The 23,082-nt window shown below is 38.5% G+C and overlaps 1 protein-coding gene across 2 annotated transcripts in view; it reads left to right on the forward strand.

Moving 5' to 3' along the window:
* The first annotated feature begins 12,549 nt into the window (after positions 1–12,549).
* foxn2a (forkhead box N2a) overlaps positions 12,550–23,082 on the forward strand; it is a 34,754-nt gene continuing 24,221 nt past the window's right edge. For both annotated transcript variants that reach the window (XM_066679892.1, XM_066679893.1), the window contains exon 1: positions 12,550–12,683. The gene's annotated coding sequence lies outside the window, so the exon portion shown is untranslated. The remainder of the gene's footprint in view (positions 12,684–23,082) is intronic.

The raw sequence follows: 23,082 nt of genomic DNA on the forward strand, positions 1-23,082 counted from the left end.
ACACACACTGCTAGGTTGATTGGCTACTCAGAAGTGTCTGTAGGTGTGTGTGTGAGTGAATGTGTGTGTCTGTGTGTGTGTCTGTGTCACCCTGTAAAGGACTGGCGCCCCCTCCAGGGTGTATTCCTGCCTTGCACCCAGTGATTCCAGGTAGGCTCCAGACACCTGAACTGGATAAGCGGTTACAGATAATGAATGAATGAATGAATGAATGAACTTTTCAATGACCCAGAGATGCTGATTACAGTGGAAAGGAACATATAAGACACAAAAAAACTAACAAACAAAAAAGGCAAGCCAAGGTAGTGGTGGATCAGCAGTTTGGCAATTTTTCCCTTGAAGATATTTATGTGAATAATTAAGCTGCAATTTTAATCTTATAAGAACTTCCTGTATTGTTAAGCTTTATGCTGCGCATGTGCATCGATACTGAGAGGCAAGTAAATCCTCTCCTGTTTGTTTCAATGTCAACTTTTGTTTTACCCTGCTAACAGACCCTGAAGTAGTTCCGCAGGTAAGATATTTAGATTTATCTATCAGTCATTTGATCAGTCAGTTGTCGGTCAGTCGTTTAGTTTAAAAAAAATGTTACATAAGGAGTGCTATCCATCAGTGACGCTGTCTCCTTTTTGTTTAAACAGATATTGTACTTGCAGCTGCCAGAATTGCCTATAAAAGATGTAACACTTTATATTTGCCAAAATGCTTTTTTGTTTTAATTATTGGTAATTCACTTCCAACGGAGGAAGTAAGTATAAAAAAAATCATCCACTAAAGGGTCAGTCTTGGCAAATTTCTCAAAGCAAGATTGCAAACAATTTAAGTCTGTAAACCATCATACCAACATTTATGATGGCATCAAGAAATGTAAACTGAAACCCTGCTATGAGAGCCATACATCAATCTCATGCAAAACACTGTCATGTTCTCTGGGCCCAAGCTAATCTATGATGTCTGAATGATAGTGGAACCATGGAGGTTCAATGAGTTTAAAAAAAGAAAGGGATCTTCTAGACTGCTATCAGCCATAGATATGTTGTCATCCATCATGGTATTAAGTTTGCATCAGTCTCCAAGTTTTATTTTTTATTTATCGTTTATAAAGCACCTTTCTAGACACCCAAGGATGATTTACAGTCAACATTGCACAGAATGCCGTTCCATTCAACACTCACTTAACACACACACTGGGGAAAGCGGCAGCCAAATGTGCACATCATACTCTCAACCAGGAATGACTGTCTACCTGGAGGACTACATCAGGCACTAGGGGGTTCACAGGCGATAGAGTGGCAGTCCATATCTGTGCATACACACATACAGCCATTCATTCACATACACACTCATTAACTCACAACATGACAGATTTTAAGAGTCGTCAGTTCAACTAACCTCCATGGTTTTGGACTCTCTACAATCCGTGGATGATTTGCATAATTTCCTCCCACAGTCCAAAACCACACGTTGGTAGGTGGATTGGCGACTCAAAAAGTGTGTGTGTGAGTGTGTGTGTGAGTGAATGTGTGTCTGTGTGTCTGTGTTGCCCTGTGAAGAACTGGCGCCCTCTCCAGGGTGTATTCCCACCTTGCGCCCAATGATTCCAGGTAGGCTCTGGACCCAGATAATGAATGAATGAATTAATTAATTAAATAATAAGATGTATACATACAAATGTCATTTGCCATAAATGTGGACAAAGATAACTTACTGATGTGTCTCTCACTCTCTCTCCGTGTGTGTTTGTATGTCTATCTATGTGTGTTTGAGAGTGAAATGATAGAATTATGTTCATGGGCCCTGCTTTAATGTGATATTGAGCACTGCAGGGATGGGTTTGCAGACTGGAGTACATTAAATAGCTACCTTAATTCAATCAGTCTCTTACAGCATGGTATGAGAGTTACAGATTGTGGTTAACAGCAACGCAATGAGTCGGGATGCTTTTGTGTGCTTGTGGATCACATATATATCACCAAGTGGGGACAAAATAGGTTAACACACTCACATTATAGGAACTTGACTCCCTGCCTGTTGGTTTTTATAAGCAAATGTGTCCCTTCTGCTTCAAAGACAGCGCTGCCTCCAGAACCATTTTGAGTACTGATTTTGCACACTTGCTACATTTGAGTTATGACTGCCGCCTCAGAGGAGGCTGCAGAATGTTATACAACATTATACAACAGAGCCTACCTGGAATCATTGGGCGCAAGGCAGAAATACACCCTGGAGGGGGCGTCAATCCCTCACAGGGCAACACACACACATTACGTTGGACACTTTTGAGTCACTAGTCCACCTACCAACGTATGTTTTGGTTTATATATATATATCTTTGGTGCCTCATCTCACTTCTATTATTAACCAGTCATTTCTTCATGGTCATGTCACTTCATTTTACAAAATCAGTCACCCCATCCTTAAAAAACCTGGCCTTGACCCAGCAAATCTGAACAACTACCATCCCATTTTAAATTTTCTGCTCTTTCCTAAAGTCATTGAGCATGTTGTAGCCACCCAGCTAATAGCATATATTGAGTCTAGTAATTTACTTGACTCATTTCAGTCTGGTTTTCGCCTGCAACACAGTACTGAAACTGCAATGGTTAAGGTTATCAATAACCTGCTGGTGGCAGCAGGCATGGGTGCCTTAAGCATTCTTGTCCTGCTTGATTTAAGCACTGCCTTCAACATGGTAAATCATTCCATCCTCCTTTCATGACTGCATTAGCTCGGTGTCACTGGTTCTGCCCTTGACTGGTTTGTGTCTTATTTAACAGACTGAAATAAATTTGTCACATTTCTGGCTATAATTCTACCATTTCCACCATCACACAAGGGGTCCATCAATGCTCTGTGCTTGACCCCTTATTATTCACTGTATACATCTTATCCCTCTGCCTGATTATTTGTAACTTTAATCTTGATTTACACTGTTATGGTGATGACACACAGATTTACCTCTGGACAAATTCCATCAATAACCCACCACTCCAATTTTTAACCTACAAACATACATACATACATCTTTTTTTCTGCTTTTCCATTTTAGGATCATGGTGGCAACAGGGCGAGCAAAGAAGCCCAGACGTCTCTGTCCTTTGCAACATCCACCAATTCCTCCTGGGGGATCCCAAGGCGTTCCCAGGCCAGCCGGGAGATATAATCCCTCCAGCGTGTCCTGGGTCTACCCCAGGGCCTCCTTCCAGTTGGACGTGCCTGGCATACCTCCAGTGGGAGGCGTCCGGGAGGCATCCTGATCAGATGCCCAAACCACCTCAACTGACTTCTCTCAATGTGAAGGAGCAGCGACTCTACTCCGAGCTCCTCCCTAGTCACTGAGCTCCACACCCGATCACGGAGAGTACGCCCAGCGACCCGTCGGAGAAAGCTCATTTCGGCCGCTTGTATCCACAATCTTGTCCTTTCGGTCATTACCCAGAGCTCATGACCATAGGTGAGAGTGTGGACGTAGACTGACCAGTAAATTGAGAGCTTTGCTTTATGGCTCAGATCTCTCTTGCTGTGTTGCTCTGTCCCCCTCCCCTGTGGTTCGTAACCTTGGTGTCATCCTTACAGTAACTCAATTCTTTCTGGCATCAGCTCCTCACTACTCCATAAACCTCACATGGTCCAGAACACTGCTGCTTGTCTCCTAACCCACACCTGGTAACACCATCACATCACCCCAGTTCTCCAAAATCTACTGGCTCCCTGTTAAATATTGTATTCAGTTCAGAATCCTCCCGATGACCTACAAAGCTCTCAATAATTTAGCCCCTTCTTATTTTTCTGACCTTCTTCAACCTTACACTCCTAAGCACAATCTCAGATCTTCTTCAGCTAGTTTACTCAACATTTCCGCTTTCAATGTGTGCAGTCTTCGTGACCAAGCCTTCTCCAGAATCGGTCCAAGTCTTTGGAACTCACTCCCTCAACACCTGTTTACTGTTGACTATAACCTCTGTGTTTCCTGAAGCCTTGGGTCTTGGGCTGACCCATTCTATTATTCCTGCTGTGTTCTGTACTGTGTTATATATATTTTTTCCTGTGCTATGTATTTTTTTCCTATTGAAAAGCACTTTAGAAATGTAATTTATTATTATTATTACTATTAGTGATTTTACACACACGTTCAAATATGGAAAATAATGTGCATAAACATTGTTTATTGTTTGTTGTGAATTCATTGTTTCTGTGTTGCCATGAAAACCATCTCATTTACATACACAATATGTCTAAATGTATCCAGGCCTGCTTTTGTTTATTGAATTCCACTACTTGAAGTTGCATTCATTACTGCCAATGGTGTTGAATCAAACAGACACACACACACACTGACACACACACACACACACACACACACACACACACACACACACACACACACACCTATATAAACTCCTTGTTCTTAAAAAAGCTAATAGAATGGGGCAGTCTGGTGTTGTCACACAAGAGCTTAAAGTCACCATGCTCCATGCCAAGCATTGACTAGAGGGTTGAAAGCAATGGAGCACTGGTACAATCTCTGGAGTGATGAAGTACCAGTATCTTTAGCACAAGTGGGAATGGTGCTTGTGATTTAGAACTAATCATCCAACCTCACCTCACTAATGCTTTCATAGATGAATACAATCAAACCCCCCAAAAACTTTCAACATCTAGAGTAATCCCTTTCCAGATAAGTGCAATGTGTTACTGCAGCAAAGTATGCAGACTCCCTGTTAATTAGGTCTGAATATTTTAATCAAATCAAATTGCTCAAGAATGCAATTTTCTGATGGCAAGAGCTGTGATTGTATTCATAGCTTCCATTATTAACAACATTGCCTTAACAATATTTAACACAATAACACAATAGTTGAAGTGCCTGTAGATGTGTAAAAAGAAGAAGAAAAAAAAAACCAAAGCATGTTGTGTACATGAGTACATGAAAAAAATACAAAAAAACAACAACTGAACAAACCAGCCGTCTTGCACACTGCTATTTGCATACTGGTTTTCGGAGGCAAAACATAAATCAATAAATCATCAAGAAATAAATTAAATATATAAAATAATAAAATCAATAATAATCATGAATTCCAAATATTTTTTCCAAACAGACCCTCCACTCCAGAAATTATTTTGCAACTGCCAAAAATACCACCAGGTATAGACAACCCTAATAAGTTGTTAAGTTCAACTTAGAATTTAACACATTTTGGCAGCAAGTCACAAAACGTGAGATAAGGCCAGAGCCTTATCCGTTTGTCACGTCATGTCTGGGTCCATCCCGCTGTTCAGTATGACCAACTTAGTGATTTTGCTGCTAGATTTAGTCTTTTTTTAGACCTTCTAGGGAGTTAGTAAAAATTGACTAGTACCAAATCTATCTATTTTTCTGTACATACCTTAGCTACTTTAAGGGTGACCATTTAGGAGTGACTGTGCTTCCAGAAACGGAGCAACGGGAGACACGTCTCTCTCTCTCTCTCTCTCCGCAGTCCCTCAACTCTCAGAGATGAAGCAGCAGCAGCTCTCTCTCCCCACGGCACCTCTGCTCCCAGAGACGAAGCAGCACCGTCAGTCTGCACAGCAGATCACACAGATCACAATGAGCTGCGAATATACAAACAGTGCTGCCAAAGACACGTTTGCTTCTTTTTACAGTTCATGTCAGAGAGAAAAACTGTGCATTTTTGGCTATTAGTCTTCAATAAATGCATTGATTCACAATATTTTTCAGCACATTTTTCAGACTTGTGTATGTGTTTATACATATGGTTAAAGTAATAATAATAATTTAAAAAAAAATCTGTTAAAAAGCCGTTACTTGCCTCTTATGTATATTTTAGACTGTATTATCTCAGTTACAGGCATATTCATGTTGTTAATGGCATTAAAAAAAATTAATTATAAGTACTGCTTTTTAAACATGTACAGTAGTCAGTATGAAATAGACTCTATGGTTTCTGATTAGTTAGAGGAAGAGATGTTCATAAATCAGTTAAGATTAGTTTTCTAACACATCATGGTGGTTTTAGTAATACTATATGGACCTAATCTCAAAGACCAACGTAAAACCGATGATATCAGATTGAACAGAAGGTGGAAGAAGGTGGTAGAAATCTGCTTTTAAAAATGGTAAATTAAAATATTACATCCAGCCAGGATATTAAATCACGTATATTTGCACACATAGAATTTTTACTTTAAATATACAGTAAAGGCGTTCTACTGTTTTCGTACAACAGTAACAGCATTTAGAACCCTGCCTAAAGGGTCAGAAAGTTCCTCCCCAGAGATCCTTCTAAACTGACACTTTTCATGTTCTCTCGCCCAGCACTCGTCTCACACGTACACCACCAGCGTTTTTCTGCCTATGTCCCTGAAATAAATATGCATAAGTCTCAAATGGTATCTTTTTCGCTCACACATGATAACTTCCACGTGCTTTCACTTTCGCACCAAATATCTCAGCCAGTGTGGTGCAAAACTAATTTGTGCATCTGTAGAGCCAGGGGCAGGCACTGTTCAGAGATCAGTGAACCTTTCTGACCAATCAGAAGACTCGATATGTACGTGTCGAATACTATTGGCTGAGGTCTTATGGTTCTTGACTGAGCACCTCCTATGAAAATCCTTCTCCAGAAAACAAACATGGAGGACCGAGGGTCCATGTAGCTAATGGTATGGGAAACGGGAAACTACTCTTGTATCAGATTTCTGATGAAGAAAGTGTTATAAAAAATAAGGGAAAGTTCTCTGTGTGTTTCTGGGGCTGTGCTCTGAGCAACTCAAGCTGCTACTGTCAGTTTAAACAGGACATAGCCAGGGATAAACTGACAGATGTGTTCTAATTGGATGGATGTTTTTTTTTGGAGTGTTTATAAGAGCAGTAGAGACCCAAGTGGAAATACAAAATTATGCAAATAATTTTGACATAATATGTCCCCTTTAAAAAAAAGAAAAACACTGAGGCCGGTGTTATATATTATGAACAAAACTTTATGCTTTTAATTTATGAATTTATTAGTCCTGCCCTCCAAATTTTATGTACAACACAATCACATAATACAAAGCAAATGTAAACAAAGACATTTATATGAAGTACCAAAACGTTTCCAGACAATGACAAGGGTATGCATTTTGGGCTTTCCTGTTTTTGACATGCCAGAAACACCTCTGTGACAATGGCTATATGGCTAATTGCAGTCCAGCTAAACTAGGCTTGCCCGGTCTTGTTTAATATTTAGTGGGCTTGATTGTATACTTTTAAGTGAGACCCCTAAGCAAGCCAGAGCTAAAATGTAACAATGTGTCAATTATTCTAGTCTGGTCTGGTCCAAGGGAACCAAACTACAAGTGCAAACACATGCTAAATTTGTTTTCCAGTTCATCCCAAATGAGCTTAATGGTAAATCTGTGTTAGGTCTTTATGTTCAAATCCCATGATCTGAGGCCTATCATTTTTTCTTGTCATTTAAGGTATTCTGACATAATTAGATGATTGCCTTGTATTGGTTCATTATCTTACTTTATAATGAACACCTAACCAATTTGGCAATAACCAGAAGGTCACAAAACATCAGTGGTATCACTTCTGGTTCAGAGTTCCTGGTGCTCTGTGCAATTTGCCAGCTTTGCATCCAGCCCTACAGCTTCAAGCTTTCTGCTCCATGTTTGAGAGAGGTGTCATACACTAAGGAACCATCCTGTCGCCTTGTGGACACCACAGAGAAACCCAGTAGAATGAACCCAAGATTTAAATTTTTGATTAATTTTGCAACAAAAGCTTCATCCAGTTTTCAGCAGTCCACTAATATTGCTGTGTGGTCCAAGCAAGCATATTTGTATTAATATTATTAATATTATTTTGCATGATCTTAGCAATTAATGTTTTACAACCACTTGACCTGAAACCCTGCAGCTTGAGGTCAACTTTTGTAGTAGAAAATGAAAGTCATAAACCCCTTTCACAATGCATGGTAGCCCAGAAATTAGCTGGGTGAGTAAATACAAACACTCATAACATATGTCTTGGATTTAGGCAGATTTTATCTTACTTGCACATGTGCTGCCCCATGCCTAAAGCTTGAGGAACATTTCCAGGTGCGAGAATGTGTCTTAACACACAAAATCTGCTGTGCACTACATGTGTGGAAGGACACTTCCAGAAAGTTGCAGAATTTTTTTCAGAATTCACATGTGAAAGCAGCTCTACTTTACTTGTAGTTGTAGTCCTATGATACTCTGTCATGTGAGCTGTTCACTCACAAATTCTGTTTTGGCTTTGGGTCTGCCTGGCCTCTTTCCTTGACTTTCCTTGTGGTTTATATATGAAGGAAAGACTAACACTTTAAACAAAACACTACATAATAGTTTTAACTTAATATTACAGCTTTAAAATTATTGTGATGCCTCACTGACCAGTTATAGGGAGAATATAGCCTCTGCTGTTGCTACTTCCAGGCTCAGCACTGCAGAAACTTCATTATGTATCTTTTTACATTCTACAGTCCAGTAGTTTCCAAATATTGCCGTAGAAGGTTTAATACAATCTGTCTTATAATATATGTTTTATACAGACCATTGGTTTGTAAGTCACCAATAAAACCTGGGACACATCTAGTTGTTTGCTTCTTTTGCTATTGTTTTCAGTTTTTTTATTGATTAAATGTCCATAAAAACTTGAATAATTGAGGCATGGTTTATGAATTGAAGAGTTTAGATAGATTTGCCCAGATATAGAAGACCATTACTAAGCCGGTTATCAATGTGACAAAACAGAGTAGTATCTTTTTAACCATCCACCTGTGACAAATATCTCCCCTAGACATGCTGCATTATTTCCTATAGTAATCAATGTTTGGCTTATTTTGCCAGTGGCACAATTGTACTTCCACTATCTTTTTGTCCTAAATTAGATTAGCTGAGGGTTGGCTCAGAGACAAATAGCTGTCTTTCAAATGGATCCTCAATCAGCTCCGTTGCCAAGGTGATTGCTGTATCTCTTGTCCTCCTCTCTCAACTGCTGGCACTGCAACTTCATTGCTCTGTGGAATAGTGCTAGGCTGGTGTTGGGGGTGTACCATGAACACTCCTGTCGTGTGCTATGAATAGCCTAGAGTGCACGGGAATGATGCCAGGGCAAGCTGACTGAACATGACATAAATGAATGGGTGCCATGCATTGAAGGGTTTTCTGACACTAATGATAAATCATAACAGTCCTCTTAGTACATTTCATTTTCAAGTCAATTAATTGACTGCAGTCCATTTAGCTTTAAATGAAATATTCCTTTAGATGCACTCTTAATCCATTTAATCAGTTTTACAACTTGCCTTCATCATGTTTAATATGAAATATCAAAGGCTAACATCATGTAAGTCTCTATGTTTTTTGCAAAGTAATTCAAATAATAACATTACATTACATTCTCTACACATTACAGAGAATGTAGCTACAAATTTCATGAACTACTTTATCGTTTTAATCAGTTATCATCCATTTCCATGCAACGCAAAATAAATGCTTATTTATAACTTTCAGAAGCAACTACCAAATAGTGCAGGTTTTAAGCTCCCCACACCCAAAGAATTATTCTCAGGTGGCAACCAACAATATACTATACATCTTTGCTCATTTTACAGATTTTTTCATCTTTGCACACTGAATACACTATTAAAAAAAATAATACTTTTATCCAGTGGCACTAATGGATTGTTCCCGATCTGATACCTGTCTTGGCAATTTTTGTCAAACAATTAATTAATTAATTATTTTTTTTTTTTTTTTTGTGATCCGTTTAACTTGAGTTTAAATTATATATTTCAAAACTCACCAAGTACACTTATGCAAGGGAACCGATATAATTTCATATGATTTTAGCACATGACTCAACACAGTTCAGACCATTAGCATATCATGTACGTATTATATTAGCCTAATAATAGCCTAAAATAAGCAACTATAAAAAATATAGTGTAAGTCTTGCTTGCTGTAAATTACCCAATTATTATTTTTTTTAACAGCATTTAATCAATTTGAAGCCAATGAGCTGTCATGCACATTAATATGTGGTATCATAAATCAAATATATTTTTATATATTCATTCATTCATTGTCTGAAACCGCTTATCCAATTCAGGGTCACGGTGGGTCCAGAGCCTACCCATAATCACTGGACCCAAAGCGGGAACACACCCCAGAGGGGGCACCAGTCCTTCACTTTTGAGTCGCCAATTCACCTACCAACATGTGTCATTGGACTGTGGGAGGAAACCCACACGGACACGGGGAGAACACATCAAACTCCTCACAGTCATCTGGAGCAAGACTGGAACCCACTACCTACAGGTCCCTGGAGGTGCATGAATGCGACGCTACCTGCTGCTCCACCTTGCCGCCCATTTTATGTATTCACACATAAAATAATTTTGTAATAGAAATGACCTTTTGAATATAAGCTAGCAATATACAGCATAATATTTAACAAGAAATAGTATGCACACAAAAATAAGCATATTTGTGTAGCGCTTGACAATGGGGCAATTTGTCTGAAAAACGTTTTACTACTTAGAGGCAGGTAAGACCTCTTAAATACCACACTATGTTTTATTATGTTTATCTTTTTTTCTTTGTACATTATTTTCATAAAACATCAGTGTTGGCAATAATATTGCTCATAAAATAGCGTTCATTTTATCAGTTATTTTGTTCAATGAATGAATTCATTCATTATCTGTAGCAGCTTATCCAGTTCAGGGTTGCGGTGGGTCCAGAGCCTACCTGGAATCATTGGGCGCATGGTGGGAATACACCCTGGAGGGGGCGCCAGTCCTTCACACACTCACGGACACTTTTGAGTCGCCAATCCACCTACCAACGTGTGTTTTTGGACTGTGGGAGGAAACCGGAGCACCCGGAGGAAACCCACACGGACACGGGGAGAACACACCACAGTCATCCAGAGCGGGAATCGAACCCACAAAATCCAGGAGCTGTGTGACACTACCTGCTGCGCCACAGTGCCGCCCTTCCCCAAGAATTAGCAGGAATTAGTATTTATGAAAGTGATTTTTTATTATTATTATTTTTTACTTACCATGAAATGAAGAATTTAATAGTTTTGTAGATATTGAATAAACAAGCTTATGCTCCGTGGGTCTCCCATATGGGTGTGGCCACATGAAAAATGAAGATTTTGTATAGAGTCCCGGCACATCCAGGCCACTAGGTGTCAATATAATGGTTTCATAATGTTAAGAATAATCACAGTTGAAAATTACTAGTTCCTTTAATAAACATGTTTGAGAGTTGGTGTCATACACTAAGGAACCATCCTGTCGCCTTGTGGACACCGCAGAGAAACCCAGTAGAATGAACCCAAGATTTTAATTTTTGATTAATTTTGCAACAAAAGCTTCATCCAGTTTTCAGCAGTCCACTAATTAAAAAAAAATAAATTTTTAAATTTACTAGTTCCTTTAATAAACATCTCTCTTTAAATAGTGTATAAAATTACAACTCAGTTGACCATACTGACAGACATTATTGATATCTGTACAATTAAAATTAGAACTCAGAGGTGCAGAAACAAACTACAGTTGCGTTCTTTCCATTAGTAAGATAACAGATAAAGAGAAGAATGGCTGGAATGCAATACCGCCACTTTTCCATCTGAAGGTATGAATGACACAAATAAACCACTTGCTTTTGGCATAGACTACTTTTTGTTCACTCAGATATACAACCATTAATTTAAGATTATGAAGAATATGCAGCCCTAGAAAAATAGGCTTACAACTACCAACAGATACTAAAAATAATGAAGCATAAAAGAAGGGTTGGAAAGACTGAAATCCTGTCTGTCCAGTTAAACAGCCACATAAGAGTCATATTTCAGCAGGATAGACAGTAACAATGACAAAAGTTCACAAGGCTTTGACATAAGCTCTTAAGTGCATGCTCAGTAACCACTGATTTGCAGGTTGCTTGCATTTAATTAATATATAATTCTGTCCATCATGAAATATTGCTTTCCCTGTCTCACACACACATTATATATATATATATTCTTCCTACATATTTACACCTGAATTAAGGGTTCTTTGACTATATAAAATTGCATTCATTGGTTGCATGTAAGCGTGAGAACAGTTGCACTGCTTTGTTCAGCACATTATGAGAAAACATTTTTCAGTCGACATTTTTTTACAGGGTCACAGAAGAAGCAACGTGTATTAGTTGTAGTTTTACATAAAACTATGTTTGGTTGACTTTTTATGCTTCTGATATTTTACAAACAATCAAAAAAAGGGAAACTATACTATGGAAGACGAAAGAGTCCTCGGACTGTTGTTTTGCCTAGTATCGCATGGTCGAAGAACAGCCCCAGACCACGTGTGAGTGAGTCGGAATGGCGTGTCAGGGAGAAGCTTTAGCAGTGCTGCTATCGCGTTGCGGCAGTTGCCAGGGGACGTCGAATAGGAGGAGCTATGATTGGGTGAAGTGGGTCTGTTGCCATAGCAACGGTAAAGGGGTTTGGTAGCGTTGCTGTGCGGCGTGAGGCAAGCGCTTCGCGGATGGAGGAAGCAGCTGCTGATTTACTGACGGACTGCGTTTGAGGCGCACATTTACATGTGAAGAGTGGGCCAACTGCAGATCCACCGTGCCGTTAAAGACCACCAGCCTGCATGAATGTAAGTAGCGGAGTCAGGTCGCGTTAACCCTCGCGTGGCGAGGCGTGGAGCTTCGGGAAAGTTAAAGCGAAGTCCAGACATAAAGAGGCTCACACTGTGTGGACACCGGGCGTCATTTTCTTTGATTATCTCTTATTGTCCATTCTCTGTTGTGCCTAGTAACGTCACCTCATATTTGTGTGTGCTTTTGCTTTTGAATAATGTGCCAATATCTCCTGAAGCTGCGTAAAGCAAACTGACAAATTCCTCCGCTTTGACTGTGGCACGTAACATTAGCTCTACCCCAGTATTCTCCAGTAAGAACAAACTTCTTTTATGATTGAGGCCACAAACAGGGAGGTTTTGATTTTGTTGTTGTTTTTTTTTTTTTTTTGGTAGTACGCTTCGAAGTGCGATAGTCTGTAGCCATTTGAAACTTTATTTGTTTGTTGCTCGGTGGCTTAAAATAGACCGTGGTTTCCTGTTCACTTCGACTACAACCGCGTGTATGGAATGGTCTTAAAGTCGCGGGAAGAATAAATATACGGTTAGTCTGTTTTGTATATAAGCGCAAAATTCCTCCAGAGTGAAGTTAAACACTCCTTTGTCGGGTTTGAGAGGTTTTCGAATGCAGTCTCACTCCTGGCGGTTTATTTTTAAATAGCTTGAATGAACGACCTAGTCTTTGAAGAAAACCAAAACGACCCCCAAGTACATTTTGGTTCAGTTTTGTGCCTTGTGTGCTCGTGTTTTCTTGTTTATTACTAGCATTCCAAGCTTACCTCTACCTATTTTGCCATTAAAATATTAAAAGGAAAAATAACACTGGCTGAATCTCGTTGCTTGCCCTCTGTATGAAAATGTAGGGCAACTTTGACGTAAGAAGGCTGGGGCGAAATGAACATAGAGCGACGGTTAGACAGTTACTGTACAGGCTCTGTGGGGGAAAAAACCCAACACAGGTTGTTTACACTCCTCCTCGAAACCTACAGAACTGGATGACGGTTCATAATTTACAGTTCCACGATGAGTCACTTCACCTACACAGCAAGAATATTCCGCACTCCTATTCGTCACTTCCTCTCAGATTTTGTCCAACTTCTGGCTGATGTAAACATGGCGAAGCCTGCATTACCTATTCAAATGATGCTGTCAAGTCTTAGGTTTGACCCTTATTTCTAAACTGTTGAGCAATAAGCTATTTCTCCCCTTTTTATTCTGTCTGATTCCCCCATTCATCTTTGACCTCATTGACATGCAGCAATCTGTTGCTCATTTTAAGCCAGCAAGTCTGCCTATTGATTGAACAACTGTTACCACTATTCCCCAACGTACTGACAAGACACTCATCCAGCAGCCAATTGTTTCCTTAAGCATTTGCATTTATTGTCCAGTATGACATTTGTGATGATCAATCTCTACTGAACTCTTTCAGCAATAGAGTTAATAGGTGTGTGATCCTCTCCTGATCTTATCAAGCTTTTTAATGACCCCCTAATCACAAACCTGAATGAGGGGTTAATGTTTAACATTTCTTAAAAGATACTTAACCCAGAGCAAGAACAAACTAATTTGTTTTGTAGGAAGTAACGTGTTTGTTAAGAATTATGAAGACTATTGTTGCTGTTCAAAAGAAAAACATTTCCCAGTTTTTTGTCGATTTATAGTTTACTACATTATTTGAACACAGCAGCTGCCCTTCATATTGTGTGAGAATTTCATGAAGCATGGACCAATATAAATACTCCAGAATATTTGGAATAAAATCTTTTTTGACTTCAGTTTAAAATTAAGAAGGGTTTGTCCTTCTCTTATATGTTTCTCTTTTTACATTGATGATATGCCTTTGTAAATATAATGGATATCTACACATTCACCCACAAAAATTGTAAATGGTTGACCAGTGTGATGGTATCTAACAGAAATTCAGTCAATTTAAATATTTTTCAGAAATAAGTTTTTCACTTCTGCTTTTCTGTGGGGGGCAGAGAGGGTGGAGGGTTTATCAACCCACTTCATTCAATGAATGTTGTTTGCTGATAACTAAGGCTCGCATTAAAAAAAGATGTTGAGAGGATAAGACAGAGGAGTTAGCAACCTACAGATTAATGGTTTCTAAAATTTCTGTTATGATAACTTCCTTACTGTTATTTGTGATTTATTTGCGTATAAAGTATATTGTACCGAGAATAACCTATAAGGTGATGACACACTCATTTATTTCTGTTCAAAATGAAAGCAGGAAAGGACTTTTAATACTACATACACGTACCTACTAATTTCTACACTCACTGTCCATTGTCTCACCTACACTGACCATCTATACTGAAGCACTTTGTAGTTCTACAATTACAGATTGTAATCCACCTGTTACTCTGCATACTTTTGTTTGCTCCCTTTCAGCCAGTACATAAGGATCTCCACAAGGCCACCACACAGCACGCATGATGTGGTTGGTGGATCATTGTCAGCACTGCAGTGAAACTGACAGTTGTGTTGTATTTGTACAAGTGGATCAGACACAGCAGTACTGCTGAGGTTTGTAAACACTTTGTCTGCTCACTGTCTACTATTAAACACACCTACCACTTTGGTCCACCTTGGAGATGTAAAGTCAGAGACAGTAGCTCATCTGTTGCTGCATGGCTTGTGTTGGTCACCTTCTAGTCCTTCATCAGTGGACACAAGGAAATGTTGGTTGGATATTTTTTATTTGGTGGTCAGTTCAACAGTGAGACTCCAACAGCCCCAGTGTGTCTGATCCACTCATATCAAAACAACACACACCAACAAACCACTACAATGTCAGTGTCACTGCACCACTGAGAATCATGAGAACAAATTGTATCTGCTCTGTGGTGGTTCTGATAAGCTACTGACCACTGAAGAACAGGGTGAATGTTGGCAAACAAATTAAATAGAGCAACAGACAGACTGCAAAGTGCTCCTGTGTGGTCAGTGGAGCTTAGAGTGTGTGTGTGTATGTATGTATGTGTGTGTGTGTGTGTGTATGTATATGTGTATATATATATATATATATATATATATATATATATATATATATATATATACACATACATACATATATATATAATCTTGTGAGAGACATTTAGAACATTCAGCAGAACTAGTTAATCAATTTCGTTTGGTCAGTTAATTTTTCATACTGTTCATTTAGGTGTTTGGTTTTGAAAAACCAGATGTTTAACCTCGATCAGCAGGATTAATTATCCTGAAGATGGCTTGTCCACATCTGGAAACGTAGGGAATCGTATTAAATTTGTATGTTAGTGAACACAGCAGTTTTTAGCTTTAGCTTTGAACAGAGGAAGCTTTACTGGTCCTTGTGCAATATGCATTGAATCATCACTTACACAACTTACCATCTCATTCCCTCTTTTCAGCATGACACTGGCCTCGGTGTGCCTTAAGGAAACTATTTGATAACAAGGCATATAAGTTTTTCAATAGACATGCAGTTAGCGTCTAATGAAATAGTAAAATGTTAATGTCACATTCTAGAAGACTGCAACCTCTTAGTGGGCAGATGCTTCATTTCTGATTTGAATCTGACTTGCTCTTCTTAATCTTCTTACATAAACACTTAACTGTGGACTTAAATCTGGCATTGTCTTTGTAGGCCAGGAACAATTGCTATTGGGTTTAATAAGAATAACATTTTGGTCAGTAAACATTGTCTTCCTAGTTGCTTTGAAATTCATTTCTGGATATATTGCTTTTCAAATAGTCATTGAACAATGCACCTGCTTTTGGTCTAGTCTGCATCTACTTTAACTATAAATGTAAAAGTGTTTATGTTACAACCATCAACTTATTTTCTGCAAAAGTTAGTCTAGCATCCATCAAGGTCTCACAGAGTGGGTGTTGATATGATCTGTCCTTTGTTAGTAGGTGACTGTTTTCAGTTCTTGCAGCTGCACGCGTTTTTCATCAGTTAGACACCCCCACCCCACACACCCATTTCCATTATGTATTTTTTTTACCCAGAGCAACCAACCAGGAGGAGGGACATCCCCAGGAGCCCACAAGGCTTCAGTTGTCTTGGTTACATGACATCAGTGTGCGCTAATGTAATATAGGTTGCTGCTCTGAATTTGGGTTGCAAATGTGTAAAAACCTTACCTCTTGGAGAAGTACAAATTCCTTCCTCTATTGGATCAGTGTAAGATGTTGATGTCTATACTTTTAAGTGAAGGTTAAGTTTCCATTAAATACGGTTAACCCTTATTACAATTGATTCCCAGAGACTTATTTATTTATTTATTTATTTATTTATTTTGGAAGCGGTAGATCTAATATTTCAGTGTTCATGGATCTATCATGGTCTCTGTACAGTGACACTCTGACTGCTACATTTGCTCTCTTCTCTCCCTCCCCCCAGTAACATTCCCACCGTCTGTCAGGACAGAGGAGGGGTTAAGACCATTGACAGTGATGCTGATGTGACCGTTGGCCTGATTGAGACTGTGCCTTGTGTCATTGATTACAATGGCTCTTTGTGCAGGTCACTCCTTGCTGAATAAACATGGTTTGTTTGATTAAAATATTCTTAAGTATGAATTACATTAAATAATCCTCATGAGGGTAGGAAGGAACATGCTCTTTAGAAATATGGGGTTAAAAAAATTCAAACATTTTCTTTACCATTTTGTCATTTTATGGTAACTTACACTGTATTATATATTATAGAACTATTTATATTGATATATAAAATGTTACAAAAAAACATTTAATATGCTATGTTTTGGGCTGTGCCGAATACCGTTTTTAGGGCTTTGGAGCTTTGGCCGGGATATTCTGTGAATATTCTAATTTTCGGGGGAGTGGGCCGGTGTTTATTGTTGTCACAAAATTGGCTTCTGACCCCTGCTTTAATATCCCTCTCTACAGACTGTGCTGTGGCTCAGTGTGGCTTCACTTGTTACCTATGCTCACTAACCTGCTAACTTGTTTGCTAACTAAGGGCACAGCGTATACACAATTTAACCAGTTTGAGTGGAGGTGCTCTAATTTCAGCCACAAAGCAGACAAAATGAACTGTGGCATCACCTCACTTCGTTGTAAGTGTGTTGTTTTAGCATGTTAGACTGTTTTATGTGGCAGAGTTTTAGGCTTCATTCGCACAAAAACTTTTATGTTGATGAGCCTGAATATGGGTGGAGTGGGGAGAGCATGGTTTTTACTGCTAGAGAGCCTGAATGTGGGTTGATTTAAGTGTTGCCTTTATTGATAACTGTCAATATCTGCATACCTGTACACTTGTCGCCAGCCCTATTGTTCTTAAAATCAGCACTCAGTGCCTGTTTTAATAGTAAGGTTGCACATTGGCTTCAAACATAGCTTCGCTTGCTGAGTCGTTCGCTAACTCATGCATACATGGTGCCACTAATGGCACAGAGTGTACATGAATAAACCAGAGCTTCCTGGAGGTGTTCTAATTTGAGGTGTAAAGCTGACAAAATGAACAGTAGCATTGCTATGCTTCGTTGTAAGTACAACCTCAATTCCAATGAAGTTGGGATGTTGTGTAAAACATATAAATAACACCAGAAAAATTATGATTTGCAAATCTATTTCAAGATATATTCAACTGAATACACTACAAAGACAAGATATTTAATGTTCAAACATTAAACTGTTTTTTTGCAAATATTCACTCATTTTTAATTTAAGGCCTGCAACACATTCCAAAAAAGTTGGGACAGGGGCATGTTTACCACTGTGTTACATCACCTTTCCTTTTAACAGCATTTGGGAACTGAAAACACTAATTGTTGAAGCTTTGTAGGTGGAACTGTTTCCCATTCTTGCTTGATGTACAGTTGCTCAACAGTCCGGGACCTCTGTTGTTGTATTTTGCGCTTCATAATGCACCACGCATTTTCAATGGGAGACAGGTCTGGACTGCAGGCAAGCCTTTGTAACATGAGCAGGAAGTGGCTTGGCATTGTCTTACTGTAATAAGCAGGGGTGTCCCTGAAATATACATTGCTTGGATGACAGCATATGTTGCTCCAAAATCTGCATGTACCTTTTAGCATTAATGGTGCTTTCACAGATTTGCAAGTTACCCATGCTATGGGCTGTAACACACCCCAACACCATCAGAGATGCTGGCTTTTGAATCACAACGGACACAAATTTGATTTCCAATATTTCCATGATTTTAAATGTGGACTTGTCAGACAACAGGACACTTTTCCAATTTGCATCAGTACATTTCAGATGAGCTTGGGCCCAGAGAAGCCTGTGGCGTTTCTGGGTGTTGTTGATATATGGTAGAGTTTTAACTTGCACTTATAGATGGAGCGATGAACTGTGTTCACAGACAATGGTTTTCTGAAGTGTTCCTTAGACCATGTGGTAATATCCGTTACAGAATGATGATGGTTTTTGGCCTTGCTGCTTACTTACAGAGATTTCTCCAAGTTCTCTGAATCTTTTGATGATATTATGGACTGTAGATGATGAAATCCCTAAATTCCTTACAATTGTACATTGAGGAATGTTGTTCTTAAACTGTTGGACGATTTACTCACGTAGTTGTTCACAAAGTGGTGAACCTTGCCTCATCCTTGCTTGTGAACGACTGAGCCCTTCAGGGATGCTCCCTTCATACCCAGTCACAACACTCACCTGTTTCCCATTAACCTATTCACCTGTGGAATGTTCCAAACAGGTGTTTTTTTTGAGCTTTCCTCAACTTTCCCAGTCTTTTCTTGCCCCTGTCCCAACTCTTTGGGACCGTGTTGCAGGTCTCAAATTCAAAATGAGTGAATATTTGCAAAAATAAATAAATAAATAAATTTTATTAATTTTAACATTAAATATCTTGTCTTGGTAGTGTATTCAGTTGAACATAGGTTATAAAGGATTTGCAAATCATTGTATTCTGTTTTTATTTGTTTTACACAACGTCCCAATTTAATTGGAATTGGAGTTGTATGTTGCTGTAGAATTGTCATTTTTAATACTATGCATCAGTTATGAAAAAAATTACAAAGACCAATAAAATTATTGTATTTTAAATTATACATTACACAAAAACGTTTAAAAACTTATTAGTAGAACTAATTAATTTAGATATTGTGCTTAAAGGGAAAGTCTACGATTGTTCGGCATGTTTTAAGTTGGAATGGAAAAAAACGACTGTAGTTTCTAAATGGCTGAAATTTTATTATCACAGAAATTCATTTGTATCTTGAATTGTTTAATTTTAGAGTCAGTTTCATCTACAACTAAAATAAGTCAATATTACCCATGTATGAAGCAGGAGTAAAGCAATATTCTCCTTTCAGTTCATGCTTTTCAATGTTTGCAGGTCTTCCCCTTAGCCTAAAAACTTCCAAAATAGTGTTTTTTTTTTGTTTTTTTTATTTTGGCCATGAGCATTTTTTTTTTACCATTTACAGACACTAGGGCTTTGTAAACACATTAGCAAATGGTGAGGTAATAAGCAATAATACGTTTTTTTTTTCTGTCAAAATCATGAATGTCACCTTTAAATGGCAATTTCTTTAGTTCTGTTAGAAACACAAAATTGTTCATTAATAGAAAACTAAAGATTTTGGTGTCACTGAACTCTTATGTTTCAGAAAGATATACACATTTTTAAACTCATTACTTAGATTTGTTTATTAGCCTAGTTTCTAGGGTACTGAAATTTTGGCAAACCTATTACTGAAGAGGGAGGTTCAGAATACTGCCCTCTCAGGTTTGGCCAGCTTTTATTGGAAAGCGGTGCACTCTGCTTCTCTCTGGTGGCTGAAAGGATGGATTAAATGCAAATCAGAGGAGAAATGCATTGTCAGACCAGTGCTTGCCCCTCTGATACACATCCACAACAAAGATAAATAACAGTGGCACAGCAGGTGTGCTAATATTGCAGATGCATGCTTTGCATTGAGAGCATGTAGTTCATTTCTGTTTCAAAATACAGCTACTTGTGAAAAAGCTGCCATATCTTGTTCATTAGTGAGGAGTGGCAATCATTTTTTAATGGCAACATTAAAAAAGGTTTTGTTTATAAAACAACAGATCTGCGGAGAAACTACAGAATTTGTTTTTTGACCCATATGAATGCAGTTATGAATGAATACACAGGAGATGGAAGGTTTGTCGCTAGGGAAACCCCAGGCAACTTCCCTCCATGCGGCCTGCTTAACAAGCTCCAGCAGCTTTCTAGTGGTAGTATTCCAGCAGTGTCTTTTTGCATCAGCTGCAATTGAGAAAGCTCTTATGAGAGACAGTGTACCCCACTAATGCAGGCCTAACAACTTTACCTGTGTCTTGGGCAGTGTTAAGTACCCCACCTAGTAATTTTCCTAATGGGAACCATGTGATTAGCGTTAAAGGGAACTTTGTAATGCATAACATCACTTTGTTTGGCATAGTCTGTGATATCAGTCAATATTTGAACATAGCATATCATTAGCTACCTTTTATATAAAATATTTGTGAATTCATGCTAAGAAACAGCAATAAGCAACAGCAGACACAGCACTAACAGAGGAATATGGAGGTAAAATGTCCAAGACACTGCAAAGAATCACAGCGCAAAGTCTCTTCTGTAAGACTAATTTGGAATTGTCTTTTGTTGTAATATGGCTGTGAGAAATGTTGAAACTTCCTGAGAGCATGTTTGTTGCATTAACACAGCTGTTTGAGCCCTGTTTAATAAACTACCTGCTGACTAAATTTAGTTTTTCTGTCTGGGTCCCAAATCTGTCCCTATGACTTACATGGTGCTATATGTCAGTTAGAAAATATTGATCTATTCAGTCCTGGGTCTATATGTCCAGTGTGGTTTGGGTCCCAAAGATTTCATGGTAAGATATATCAAACATCTTCATAGTCCAGTATTTAAAGACATGTGGAGTGCACTACATAGGGAATAGGGGGACTAGTAAGAGATTTAGGAAGCAGCCTTTGCCTGAGAAATTAATGTTGCTCTCAATAAGTATATGTTTCTCACTTAAAACAAAAAGTGTTAAATGTCAAAGATTCCCTTTTTAAATTACAATCTATCTGCAGTAAATGGTTCACAAAATATGGGAGGCAGCTAACATGAGAAAAGAATCTGGCTGTATACCACTGCACAATATTTGCTAACTGGGTTTAGCACAAAGACTGTCAATCAGTCAGCTGGAGCCCTAGCCCACAGAGCTGAATGGTAAAAGGCAACAGATAAAAAATGTGTATGTAAAAAAAAAAAATAATAAATAAATAAATAAAGTTGGTGTTTTAAGGAAAAAAATTATAATACGCTAAAATATGAAGGATTATAGTGGGTCTGGAGCCTATCAAGAATCACAGGGCACAAGGCAATAACACCTTGGATGAGACTGAAATAAGATATATAAAATTGTGTACCCTATTCACTATATAGTTCAGTTGTTGGGAGAGAAAGTCAAGTTGTGTGTTAGGGGCACCTCAGTAGCCAGTGAAAAAATGGTTTATGTACTCATGCATGCAGTGGACCTCTACTGATAGTAGAATGTATACTCAGGAATCATACACTGTCTAGAAAAACTGTCACTGTCTTGGTATCTTTACCCATGTGGTACCCTCAAGGGTACATATCCTGTCGCTTAAATTGGGGAACATAATTATACCTTATTCTATTATAATTTTTAAATTGTGTTGATTTTATATGCCCCATTTCATCTCCAGGACTGGGTTGCACAGGTTTTACGTAAGTTCATTACATGTTTGTGTGTAAAGTCTTTATGAAGCCGTTAGTTTCAAACTAGCCTTTTACTAAATCGGGTTGCACCACCAATGCTGTGTCTTACTAGTATCTACTAACTAATGCGTGCTCTGCGACCAAGGAAAACAACCAGCTGCCAAACACAGTGCCATGGGAACACGGATGGCATCCTACAGCGATTTCTTACATTTTTTGAAGGAAGAATATGTTTTAAAATATGTATACATCGACATAAACAGTATGTTTATATTTTCAAAACTGAATTAAACAAAATGACATACTTTTGCCTATATTTGTTTCTTTGTTTGTCTTGGCGTTCCCTCGCGATGAGTGAAGGCCTAATGTAATTTCAAAATAATGGTTTATGCATATCAGAAAAAGTAACGGCAGCACTTACAAAGTGGGCAAAAAATAATCACAGCCTTAAAGGTATGTCCTAATATATAATAAATCTGTTTGTTATATTATGAGAGCTATTATTCCGACAAAAATGTGTTATGGTGTTAATTTCAAACTAACTAACTAACAGCTGGTTCCTTAGAAAGATGGTCATTGGTGTGGAGACTGAAGAGAAGGGGTGAGAACACACAACCTTGCGGTACACCAGTACTGAGGGGCCAGGTGTCAGGCATGTTTACTTGGCCCAACTTGCTGTTTCATTATTTTGTCAGAAAGTCCATGATCCAGTGG

The sequence above is a fragment of the Hoplias malabaricus genome, chromosome 8, assembly GCF_029633855.1.
Source record: "Hoplias malabaricus isolate fHopMal1 chromosome 8, fHopMal1.hap1, whole genome shotgun sequence".
NCBI classification, from domain to species: domain Eukaryota; kingdom Metazoa; phylum Chordata; class Actinopteri; order Characiformes; family Erythrinidae; genus Hoplias; species Hoplias malabaricus.